This window comes from Lepidochelys olivacea, assembly GCF_965140295.1.
Source record: "Lepidochelys olivacea isolate rLepOli2 genome assembly, chromosome: 11".
Classification (NCBI taxonomy): domain Eukaryota; kingdom Metazoa; phylum Chordata; order Testudines; family Cheloniidae; genus Lepidochelys; species Lepidochelys olivacea.
The window spans coordinates 59,655,214-59,668,025 of NC_140421.1; the positions used below are offsets into that span (position 1 = coordinate 59,655,214).

At 45.8% G+C, this 12,812-nt stretch overlaps 1 protein-coding gene and 1 long non-coding RNA gene across 5 annotated transcripts in view; one reads left to right on the plus strand and one right to left on the minus strand.

Moving 5' to 3' along the window:
* Positions 1 to 1,642: 1,642 nt before the first annotated feature.
* On the minus strand, positions 1,643 to 4,655 carry LOC311528023. The gene is made up of 2 exons (XR_014713493.1): positions 4,530 to 4,655; positions 1,643 to 4,353 (listed from the first exon to the last, which is right to left on the minus strand). It is a non-coding gene; the product is annotated as an uncharacterized lncRNA (long non-coding RNA).
* A 27-nt stretch (positions 4,656 to 4,682) lies between these two features.
* The window catches only part of CFLAR (CASP8 and FADD like apoptosis regulator), a 36,308-nt gene continuing 28,178 nt past the window's right edge, over positions 4,683 to 12,812 (plus strand). For 2 of the 4 annotated variants that reach the window (XM_084642606.1, XM_084642607.1), the window contains exons 1-2: positions 4,683 to 4,942; positions 7,029 to 7,069. The gene's annotated coding sequence lies outside the window, so the exon portion shown is untranslated. The remainder of the gene's footprint in view (positions 4,943 to 7,028; positions 7,070 to 12,812) is intronic. The other 2 variants (XM_084642605.1, XM_084642604.1) reach the window with 1 other exon arrangement.

Consider the following 12,812-nt stretch of genomic DNA (forward strand, 5'->3'; position numbering starts at 1 on the left):
GCAACTTCCACTTTTTCTCTATGTATATATATATCTTCTTACTATATGTTCCATTCTATGCATCCGATGAAGTGGGCTGTAGCCCATGAAAGCTTATGCTCTAATAAATTTGTTAGTCTTAAGGTGCCACAAGTACTCCTGTTCTTTTTGCGGATACAGACTAACACGGCTGCTACTCTGAAACCTGTAAACATTTATGTATGTGATATGATTAAGACTGTGAGTTTGTCTTGGAGGTCATGGATTCAGTGACTTTCCAGGACCTCTGGGACTTCTGCAGCAGCCGCTGCTGGGCAGTCTCGGGCCATCGCACCGCTCTCCCCCAGCAGCAGCAGGAGTTTGGGTGCGTGTGGGAGGGGGTTCAAGGTTGGTGGTTGGGGCGTGGGAGGGGGATGAGGTCTCTGGGCGGCGCTTACCTTGGGTGGCTCCCTGGAAGCAGCAACGTGTCCTTCCCTCAGCTTCTAGCTCCACAGGGGAGCTGTGGAGCCAATGGGAGCTGCAGAACCGGTGGTTGGGGTGGGGGCAGCATGCAGAGCTAGGAGCTGAGGGAGGGACATGTCGCCGCTTCCGGGGACCTGCAAAGAGCTGGGTAGAGAGCCTGCCAGCACTGCCAAACCCCATCCCCCCAGCACCAGCAGGAGTCCCTAGCCACCTCCCCCGAGCACCCGTGGCACCCCCAGGCCACCTCCTCTCCCCGAGCACCTGCGGTGGCCCCTGGGCTGTCCCCCCACAAGATTTAGTTAGGGGTATATAGTACAAGTCATGGACAGATCACAGGCCATGAATTTTTGTTTACTGCCTGTCACCTGTCCAGGACTTTTACTAAAAATACCCGTGACTAAAACGTAGCCTTAGATATGATACATTTAATAACCTGTTACATTACTTGATAGATATTGCTTACAAGTTGTATTTTATAAAGAGCAGATCATTCTGTTTAAAGATAGTTAACAAATAGAATAAAACTGTTCTGACGATTTCAGAGGTTCTTCATTTTCTGGAAAAGAACTGTAATAGGAGGACTATATTATAATGAGTTTATAGAGGAACAAGGAACAATATGCCCAGTTCTGAATTGCCTAGTCCTGTGTCTTCAGATTTTCAGATAAAGAATAGCAATTGAATTGACAGTTCTTTGCCTTCTTACTAATTTCAGTCTCAACTCAGTACAGCATGAAAGCAAGTGTTTAACTCCATTCCTATTCAAGACAGCTCTTAAGTGCATACTTAACTTGAACTTTAAGCACTTAAAATTAAGCACATGCCTAAGTGCTGTCTTGAATAGGGCTACTCTTATGAATCTGGGTCCATGACTATTTGTAGGATGAAGAAATGAAGTCATTTCATAGCCTCATAGACTTTACATGCAAACAGCTATATTTCCCAGATTTAGTTAAGCAGGCCTGACTCCCGTGACCCAAATTTACTGCTTAGCTAAGTGGGTGCAATTCAATGGTTTCATAAGTTACACCAGTGATGAATGTAGCTCATCAATGTATCCTAGGTTTATGATAACTAATTTTGGTGTTTTGTGGAATGTAAAAATGTTGTTTAATTTTAAATAAAATGCTTATTCATGTTCTAAAACTATTGTGGTATATAATTTTTCCTCCCTACATGCACATAATACACTGATTAGAGATAATTTCAAAATTATTTTATTGTTACTAATAATTACATAGCAAATGCTCCACAATCAGGGATACTAAGAACCAAGTCTGCCTTCACTGTAACCATAGCAATGACTGTCCTAAAAATAAAACGGCTCTCTGCCAGATCAGATGAGATCACTTTACAGATCAAGAATCAGGTTCACAAACCGTAACAGCCACCTGGACCTGAGGATCTCATGTGATTGTAAAATAATACAATAACATGAGAGCTTGTCTCAGCCATACACGCTTAAAAATAGAATTGACAATGGTCAAAGCTGGATTCTTTGTGAAATACAAGCAGAAATCCTCTCTGTGTCTATAGACAGAGAACTATTTCTGCTAATTAAGAAAGGCGTTAATGATTCATTTATTGCTTTGCCAACATTGATTTTACAACTTTACTTCACTCAGTACTAGGGCTATCAAGCGATTAAAAAATTAATCGTGATTAGTCACGTGATTAAAAAAAATAATCACGATTAATTACGCTGTTAAACAACAATATAATACCATTTATGTTAAATATTTTTGGATGTTTACTACATTTTCAAATATATTAATTTCAATTACAACACAGAATACAAAGTGTACAGTGCTCACTTTATATTTATTACTAATATTTGCACTGTAAAAACCAAAATAATTGTATTTTTCAATTCACTTCATACAGGTATTGTAGTGCACTCTCTTTATCATGAAAGCTGAACTTACAAATGTCCAATTATGTACAAAAAAACTGCATTCAAAAATAAAACAATGTAAAACTTCAGAGTCTACCAAGTCCACTCAGTCCTACTTCTTGGTCAGACAATCACTCAGACAAACAAGGTTGGTTACAATTTGCAGGAGATACTGGTGCATTATACATTTTGCCTTATATACACGTGTTATTCCAGGAGAAGGAGGACAGAGTGGAAAAGATAGGATAGTGTTTAGTTTTAGAAACTGCAAAGGAAAAATACATTAGCTCATATAATCTACAAAAATACACAAACTGCTGAGCAATCATACAAAACAATTAAGAAAGTGATTCAAAAGAAAACTGAGAGCATGAATAAATAATACAGTATGTCAGTCCCTTATGTGTAGATGGTCTTGTACGAACAAAATAGATGATTTGCCAATTTAACATAGATTTTTGCAGAAAGCAATTCTCTGCACTATCCATTCATATCTGTTAGCCTGCAGCCAGATCACCTCAGGCTCTGACCTTAAAAGTCCTCTCCTACTAACCCAGGTTCAGTCTCCATGCTCTTGGATAGAATATATCCAAGGAAGAAAAGTGGATATTGATTCAGTGAATGGCATATTTCCTTTTGATCCAGTGCCGTGGCATGATGCCACAAGCCCTTCTGTACTATTGGTGCTGTCTTTTAGATATTAAACTGAGATCCTAACCACTTCTGGTTAATACATATCTCATAGCATGTTTATGCAAGATAGGATATTAGCTTGGTGTCTGGCCACATTCCAGTTTGAATAATTACATTTTGCCTATCTAATTTCTCCCTGCAGTTTCAATAACATATTGTTCTCAACTATGTATAGTGTTCCTGTGTATTCAGCTGCTGCATTTCAGTGAGGATGAAATGATTCACACTTACAGTGTTTTGTAAAATGCTTCCTGATCTCTCAGGGTGGAAGGTGTATTGTAAAAGTAAAATGTTATCAGTAGTCTATCACTCTAAACCCAGAGTTTTGAGACATTAACTCTGAGTTCTACTCCTGGCTTTGCCACTGACTTGCTGTGTGCAAGTAAAGTCATTTGATATAACTTTTCTGTGTCTTTGTTTCCCCATCTATAAAACAGGAGCAATACCTACTTTACAGGAGTGTTTGAGGATTAATTACTGTTTGTACAACACTCTGAAGCTGTGAATTGCTAGATAACTGTCCAGTATTATTAATTATTGTAAGTGCATTCATAATAAACCAACACCATCCACAGATCTGGAAGACTTTCACACCTTAGCTCTACACCCCAAAAGGGGTTCCTTAGCCAGCACCCCAGAATATTGAATATATATTAATAAAGGTAACAAACTTTTCCAAGCTCCTCCCTCATTCGTGCTCATTATTCCATTGGAAACCAGCTGACTGAGCCCTGGACAATATGCTAGGTGAGATACTGAATGGCTGCTGGACCTCTTCTCCTCCAGTGGTTCAAGCACATAGAAAAGTATTTGGGTTATTTGTAGGAAGAGCAACTGTAGAAATGTCTATGTCTCTCATAGCACTACCACAGCTCTGTAAACTTATATTACATTGTTATGCATTGTCCTTTAAATATAACATTGGGGAAGATTTAGGGCTACATTTTCCCCAGAACTGGGCTTCCTTTGTGCCTCTGCCAGCACAATATGGACCTGAATCCTCCAGTGCAGAGGGACTCCGTGGTGGCATACAGACTTCTATGCGGCTCCCCTTCCCTGCAACTGGAGCGGGGCATGGCCAGGATTTCCTTGCATCCCAGTTGCTGCGTAACAGCCTCTTGGAGCCCGCATAATGTGGAGCGGCCGTCGCACTGTTTTAAATTACGCAGGAGGGACTGGATTCAGGCACAACCAGCGACGATGGGAAGCACAAATTTGGCTTTAAAGCGACATGAACATTTGCAGGATGAATGGTGCTTAAGCCACTTTCCAGTGTTTGACGCATGAGTCACTTCCGTCCTACAGGACGCTGCCCGATTTCCAAGCTGTAAAATGTGGGGAGAGTTATAAATTATTATCCCCCATCACCTGCCCTCCTGGGGGAGACTAATGTGCATCGCTCTCCCCACATTGTACAAACAGCCGGTAAGAAGCGCTGCGGACGTTACTGCATAAGCCTGAGTCTATGAAACAAAACAACTAGTTTGCGCCGGACAATTACCAGAGGTAGAAAAATCATGGACGTGCCGGACTCTCTCCCAAGTCCCCACCCCGCAGCGAGGGAACAAAGGCAGGGCGGCACCCCGGGGTGACACGCCGACTGCTTCTCCAGGGCCGGGGCCGGGGCCGGGCGCTTTACAGCGAGGCCCGGAGACGAGCCGGAGGGGCACCGACAGTCGGCTCTCGGCTGTGGGCTGGGCACCGTCCCGGCAGACCCGCCCCGCTCGGGCGGCGAACGCAGCCGCGCCTCCTCCCTGGGCCCGGCCGGGCTCCGCCACCAGGCTGCACAGGAAGCTGCTGCTGTCGCTGCCCGCCCCTGGCCCCGCCGCCGGGGCCGCGGACCAGCCAGTTTCGCTTTCGCCTTCCGGTCGTCTCCGCTGCTGGAGCCCCCGGGACCGCCCGGTGCGCCTTCAGGTGCGTGGCCTCCAGCCTGCCCCGCCTCTCCGGGGCCCCCGCCGGCCGCCCGCGGGACCCGCGCCCGGACCTGGCCGCGGCGCCGGGGCGGGGGCAGCTCCCGGCTCCCTCTGTCCGGGCCCTGCGCGGCGGGTGGCCGGGCTGGGCTCGGTCGCTGCCTGCCCGAGAGCGGAACAAAGGGCTGGGGCGGTTTCGGACTTCGGCCCTCCGGCTGCCACGGCCGGTCCCGCTGGCTGAGGAGGCCCGTGGTGGTGGTTTGGGGCAGGGGGGATTCACAAGGCGCTGTGAATAAGATCCAGGGCATTTGGGTGCGAGTAACTGACGTTAATGCCCTGGTTTGATGTCAGCGGTCATTTAAAAAGCCATTTAAAACTGGTGCACGAGGCTGGGTGAAGTCTCTTAAACCTTAAAAGCAGCTTATTTCAGTTTAGTTTAAAATTGATTAGGAGCAACTGAAACTGAGCTAAGAGTGCCCAAGCTAGGATCTGCATGGCTGCAGTTGAACTAAACTAGAGCAAATTGTAAGCAGCCCTAAGGCCTAAGTGATTCTGATTCATAAAGAACCATGCAAAAGGTTATCAAATCCTTATGGATTTCTTTTTACCTAAGTCTCTAACCTTAGATCCTCTTCCAGGTGCAAGGAAAGTTAAAAACTTCTTTAACAAAACTTGGAGAAGCAACAGACCTAATGGGATAGAGTCGGGTGAGTGAGGCCCCACACAGAGGTTTTGCAATAGTGGTCCCTAGCCCTGCTTCTGTTGCTTACACAATGACAGCAGAGAGGTTGCACAATGTCCTTGCAGCATGTGGCTGGTATGGCAAAGAAACCCAGCAGCACCCTGGTTATATTCCTGTAGAATCATATAGCAGACCTTATGTTGTAGAACTAAGACTTTTTCCAAATAAGAGCTACAGTGATGACGAATTATGGGTCCCATTTTTGCTGGTTTGACGATGGCCATTGTGGTTAGGAAACAACCCTCTATTCATTATGTTCAAGGAACACTGTCAAATCTGACAAGCACAACATTTATTCTACTTTAAAATACCATTGTTTCCCACACTATTTGTCTTATCTTGAAAAACCTTTCAGTTCCCCAATCTAAGGTCTGAGAGGTGACCTTGTGGTAATAAACACCGAGACCACATGCTGCACATATGTCGTGCAGAGTCTGCTGCCATTGCATGCAGGAAAAACAGAGTTCAATGGGTATAGTTGTAATAATGCAGAAGGATTAGAGACATAGTTAAAATGCTTGGGGTCAGATGGTATATTACAGTTGCTATTGTCACTAGTGAATGACAGGACCCATTTTAGCCAAGGTAGATGCAACCAGAAATACAGGTCTTTGTGTGTGATTTGCTGGCATATCACTGTTACCTGGGTTCAGAAGTTGTTGTGGTAGTTTTATAAACTACCTTAGGTTCTGATTTTTGCACTTAGCTCTGCGTGGACTCGGGTCTGGAGTGTGTGGAGTAACTTGGAGGATCAGGGATTAATTAATTCTATGGCGAGAGTGAAACCGCTTCATAAAAGTAAATGAATGTACTGGATTTTCATTGCTGTTTGATTTGAGTGTGGCTCTTCCTGTTCATTCAAGGAACAGGAATGTTATGGCCTGACAAGCAAATATACTTTTTAATCTTTTAATTTTCCCTAGAGAGTCTAGGTTAGAGTGTAACCCATGTGGACAAAAGTCAGGCCAGAATTTTGATAGAAAATGTGTCCTTACCTTAGCATGGTGGTTTCTCACAAAGGCACATGGGGCCAAACTTTGAATCTCCCTGTTTGTGTTGTAGCCCAAAAGGCAGAGACTTGTATTTAACTGATGATCCTATCATCCCCTTTGGGCCATGCTTCTTCCCCTTCTTTGAGGAGAGAGAAGGGCAGCTGTGCCCTTGTGAGTCACTAGAATCTAGCCCCTTTACCCCAGAGACCATATGACTCCCTCACAGCGGAGTCCCACTGTGCTCTAAGGTCTGTGGGTTTTGGTGTGACTGTGAACTATAATAGCTTTACAACAAGCTGCCTGCCTCAGTCATACACCCCCACTGACACTGGGGCTTTCCCCATTGCCTTTCACAGGTTGAATACATGGAGAGAGAAGAAGTGAGCTATCTAAGGAGGTAGGAAATGACCCTTTGTTTCCACTCTGTTGTGTGTAACAAGGCCACCCATCATGCTTTCCCCGGCCTTTATATTACTGACAGCTGCAGGAGGGGGAGCTCCCTGTAAAATTTTGTGTCTGGGATGCAGAGGGGTGAGGATGAGGGTTGGGGAAGCCCTCCATGTTTCTTCCATAATCGTGTCACCATATTTGGTGGAGGTTCTGAGGTACAACTGTATCAGATGTTGTTGAGTAAGATTTATCCCTTCCAAAGTGACTCCAGATTTCCTAGTAAGTACGATGAAGTAGATGTGGGGTTACATGTGTTTTACAAGCTTTTTACATTGAGCTGCGGTGTGCAGATGATCTTAGAGGTGGGAGCAGCAGGTCATGCCTATTGTAACAATCTCCTAACTTTGGCAAACACACTTGATGATGTAGTCATATAACGCTTTTTTTCCATTCCACTGATATATCAGGAGGATGTTAAACAAAAGCTACTAAAAGATAGACACTTTAAAATCAGCATGTCCAGATAACTTGCATGCAAGAATTTTAAAAGAGTTGGCTGTGGAGCTCGCTGGACCATTAATGCTGATTTTCAATAAGTGTTCGAACTCCAGGGAAATTTCAGAAGGCTGGAAGAAAGCTAATGTTTTGCCAATATTTAAAGGGTGACTGGGAAGATCTGGGTAATTATAGGCCTGTCAGTCTGACATAATCCCATGCAAGATGATGGAGCAGTTGATATGGGACTCAATTAATAAAGAATTAAAGGAGAGTAATAGAATTAATGCGAATCAGCATGGGTTTATGGAATATAGATCCCGTCAAAGTAACTTGGTTTCTTTTTTTATGAGACTACAAGTTTGATTGTAATAGTGTTGATGTAATATACTTCTTTAAGGCGTTGTCATATCGCATGACATCTTAATTAACAAACTAGAAAGATATAAAATTAACATGGCACACATTATGTGAAGCAGTTGCAAAAAAGTCTGTCATATCAAGGGAGGCTGTAGATCTCTATATTTGGCAATGGTGAAACTGCTGCTGGAATAGTGGGTCCCGTTCTGTGCCCATAATTCAAGAAAGGTGTTGAAAAATTGGAGAAGGTTCAGAGAAGAGGCACAAGAATACAAAAGTTATACAGGAGGTCAGACTAGATCAGGGGTCGGCAACCTATGGCACGTGCCAAAGACGGCACACGAGCTGATGTTTAATAGCTGATGTTTAATGGCACGCTGCTGCCTGCCGAGTCCCAGCCACTGGCCCCGCTCAGCCTGCTGCCGAACCCAGGCCGGGACCCTGGCAGGCAGCAGCGTGCCATTAAAAATCCTGCCTGCCCCGGCCCGCTCTTCTCCACCTGCCCCCCCTACCGGGGCAGGGTGAAGAAGCTCCCCCCTCCCCTGCCTCTTCCCCCAGCGTGCTGCGTTCCTGCCCCTCCTCCTCTCCCTCCCTGACTCCGATCAGCTGATGGCCCTTGCAAGGGCTCGCTGCTTGGGGAGGAGGCGGAGAAGAGGTGAGGACAGGGCCTTGGGGAAGGGGGGTGGAATCAGGGCATATCCCCTCCAGCCCCCTGTTGTGAGCCGCTTGGGGCTGGGAGCACCCCCCACGACCCCAACCCACAGCCCCAGCCCTCTGCCCTGAACCTTACATCTCCCCCCCCACACCCCTGCCCTGAGCCCTGCACCCCCCTCACACACACCCAGCCCTCTGCCCTGAGCCCTGCACCCCCCCAAGACCCCAGCCCTGACTCCAGTATCCCCCACACATACCCAGCCCCCCACACCCCCTGCCCTGACTCCTGCACCCCACACACATACCCAGCCCCCTCACACCCCATGTCCAGCCTAGGTGAACGGAACCCCAGGTTGGCAGCCGACTGAGCAGGCTGGCGGCGTAAGATCAGCATTTTAACTTAATTTTAAATAAAGCTTCTTGAACATTTTGAAAACCTTGTTTACTGTACAGACGACAATCGTTTAGTTATATAAAATATAGACTTATAGAGAGAGACCATCTTAAAAATGTTAAAATGTATTACTGGTACGCAAAACCTTAAATTAAAGTGAATAAATGAAGACTCAGCACACCACTTCTGAAAGGTTGCCGACCCCTGGACTAGATCATCACAACGATCCCTTCTGGCCTTGGAATCTATGGGTACAGCTATACTGTGATTTAAAAAAAACCTGTGACACCAAGTTTCAGAGCTCAGGTCAGCTGACTTGGCCTCAGGCTGCAGGGCTAAAAATTGTAATGGAGATGCTGGGGTTGAAGCCCTGGCTCTGAGACCAAGCTGACTTGGGCTCTGAGACTTGGTGCTGCAGGTTTATAATTGCACTATAAATGTACTATGTGAACCTATGAATCACAAATCACCGTCAGACTGCGTGCTAGTTGATTGTTTCAGCAGGGGGCTAGGGATTAAATGAGCCTAGAGACCGAACTTCCCTTCCGTGCCTACATTGGGCCTTTTTGATCAGGGACAAAGCATCAGGTACTAGAAAGAACAGTCACAGACATCTCTGTCATCAGCCAGTCACATTGGCCCTGATCCTGCAATGAGCTCTATGTGACAGGAATCCACCTGCATGAAGCTCTCAAGAGAGTGAGGGGCATAGTTTGAATAGGAAATAGAGTTGCAGTATCTGATCTGAAATAGAGTTCATGGCCTTGGACACCAAAGACCCTATACACAGTGAGAGGCTCAGACAGTACAGGGAGATGACATAGCCATATAAGCAGGTCTGACATATTATTTTAAATAATCCTGGGAAGACTGGGGAAGTCCCTGATGACTGGAAGAAAGGAAACGTTGTACCAGAATTTAAACAGGGTGAACAGGATGACCTGGGTAACTAGAGGCCTGTCAGACTGACATCAATCCTGGGCAAGATAATGGAGCAGCTGATATGGGACTCTATTAGTAGAGAATAAAAGGAGGGTAATGTAATTAATGCCAATCACCCTGGGTTTATGGAAAATAGATACTGTCAGACTAATTTTTTTTATGAGATTATAAGTTTGGTTGATAAAGGTAATAGGGTTGATGTAATAGACTTCTGTAAGGCATTTTATTTGATACTATACCCCATTTTGATTGAAAAACTAGAACTATATAAAATTAACATGGCACATATTAAATGGATTAACTCGGGTGGGCAAACTACGGCCCGTGAGCCGGATCCAGCCCACCAGCCATTTTAATCCAGTCCTCAAGCTCCCGCTGGGGAGCAGGGTCTGTGGCTTGCCTCGCTCTGGTGCTCCAGCCGGGAGCAGTGTTGGGGGCTGCTCCATGCAGCTCCCGGATTCAGAGTTGGGGGCCGCTCCACACGCCTCCTGGAAGCAGCGGTATGTCTCTTCTTCGGCTCCTACACATAGGGGCAGCCAGGGGACTGCGCACTGCCCCCACCCCAAGCACCACCCCCGCAGCTCACATTGGCCAGGAACAGCAGCCAATGGGAGCTGCAGGGGTGGCGCCTGTGGATGGGGCAGCGTGCAGAGCTGCCTGGCTGTGCCTCCACATAGGAGCCGGAGAAGGGACATGCCGTTGTTTCCAGTAGACGCTTGAGGTAAGCTCTGCCCTGAGCCTGCACCCCTGAGTCTCTCCATGTGCCCCAGCCCTGATCCCCCTCCTGCCCTCTGAACCCCTCGATCCCAGCCTGGAGCACCCTTCTCCACCCCAAACCTCTCATCTCCAGCACCACCCCCGAGCCCTCACCCCCGCCACCTTACTCCCCCTCCCCAGCCCAGAGCCCCATCCCGCATCCTGAACTCCTCATTTCTGACCCCACCCCAGAGCCCGCACCCCCATCCAGAACCTTCACCTCTTCCCGCACCCCATTTCCGGTTTTGTGAGCATTCATGGCCCACCATACAATTTCTATTCCCAGATGTGGCCCTCAGGCCAAAAAGTTTGCCCACCCCTGGATTAACTGATAGGTCTCAAAATGTAATTGTAAATGGTAAATCACCATTGAGCTGGTACATTCCTAGTGGGGTCCTGCAGGAATCAGTTCTGTGGCCTATGCTTTTTAACATTTTTATCAATGATAAAAAAACCTAGAAAACACAAAATCATCACTGATAACATTTGCAGATGATACAAAAATCGGGGGCATGGTAAATAAGGAAGAGGACAGGTCATGGATACAAAGCGATCGGGATTGTTTGGTAATCTGGTTCCTCTTTTGTGATATCATCTTCGCAGTAGATGTTTAATTTATATATAAATTAAATCAGCTTGAAGTACTAATCTGCAGTTTTGCATGATGAGCACATGACAGACATTCTAGTAAATGTGGGAGTTCATGATGTAGAAATAGCGTAAAAAGCCATCTAAAGCAAATCTCAGTGGAAGTATATGAATAATCCTTTTGCATGTTTGAAATCTGAGCTCTGTTGGGAAGTACCTTTTTAGTAAGCTTCACAAATATGTGTAGGTTAGGATCTTTCAAAAGAGCCTAAGGGAACTAAACTCCCAGATCCCCTTGAAATTAAACAGGAGTTGGATGCCAGATTCCCTTAGGCTCTTTTGAAAATCCCACTTTTAGCTGTTAAGAACTGTGTCTTTCAGAGGCAGGTACCATTGGTGCCAGCACCCCCTTGGCTGCTCTGTGTTCAAAAAAAAAAAAAAAAAAAAATCACTCTGTTTCCTCCTTCCTCTATGGAATTCCCACAATTTTTTGGTTTTGGTTTGAAGAATAAAAACCTGTTATAAACCTTTTTCCCCGACAGAAAACTGTGCAAATCACTTTCTGGTGTATTGGGTGGGGGGATTCCTCAGCCCTCATCGAGACCTGAAGATGCCCCATCTCCCATGCCAACCCCTAAAAAACATTAGGTGTGGGTGGATGTTTATTTATGAGTAGGTATGTCTGGGTGTGTGTGTGTGTGTGTGTGTGTTTATAAAAATTAGAGCTGGTCAAAAATGCAAATTTTTGCCCCAAAATCCTGGTTTTTGTCAAAAAAAAAAATTGGATATTCAAATTTGTTCAGCCAGTTATAATAAAAAAAATTATCCCACACATTTGAAAGAGTTCTGTTGAGAGGAAGTGTCAGCTTCCACTGAAATACAAGCATTTATAGACTTGTGTGTTGATTACTGGCCTAGGAGATCACCTATTTTCTACCTGTGCCACTGTGGTAGAGGCAGCCCTAGGGTTAATTTTCTCACTGCATTGTCAGCAGACAGAAATGAAACAGCTTGTGTTTCATTTCTCTGGGTTCCTAAATGGTGGACGTGATGAGGAAAAGTGTTGTATTGTGGTCTCTCCATTGTAGCTTTCAATATGCAGAAACATTAAAGCATACCAGAGGCTTTGCAGTCAAGTGTTGGGGTTTCCTGGTGTTATACCGTAGTGGAAATACTGTGGCTGTATATTTTCCCTACATGTTTACTTCTAGTGCAGTGTACGTATACAATGCTCTTATGAATACATGAAGTACTGAGTGCTGATTTTCAGAGCAGTGGTTCCCAAGCTTTTTACTAAGGTAACCCACCAGTTGCATTCTGTCTTTTTTTGGGGACCTGCCATTACTGCTGCCCCCCTTCTCAGCCCTCCAGTCCCTTGCTCCCCGCTTTTCAGCTCTCTGCTCCCCTCTTCCCTCTCTTCTCAGCCCAAGTTCTCTGCTCAGCTCCACCCAGCCCACTTGCTCTTACTCTCCCAGCCTTGGGCCCTCTCTCCCTGGAGCTGGGCCATGATAGCTACCAGGCTCGCTGGCTCAGGCTGCTTCCTCCGTGCAGCTGCCCAGAT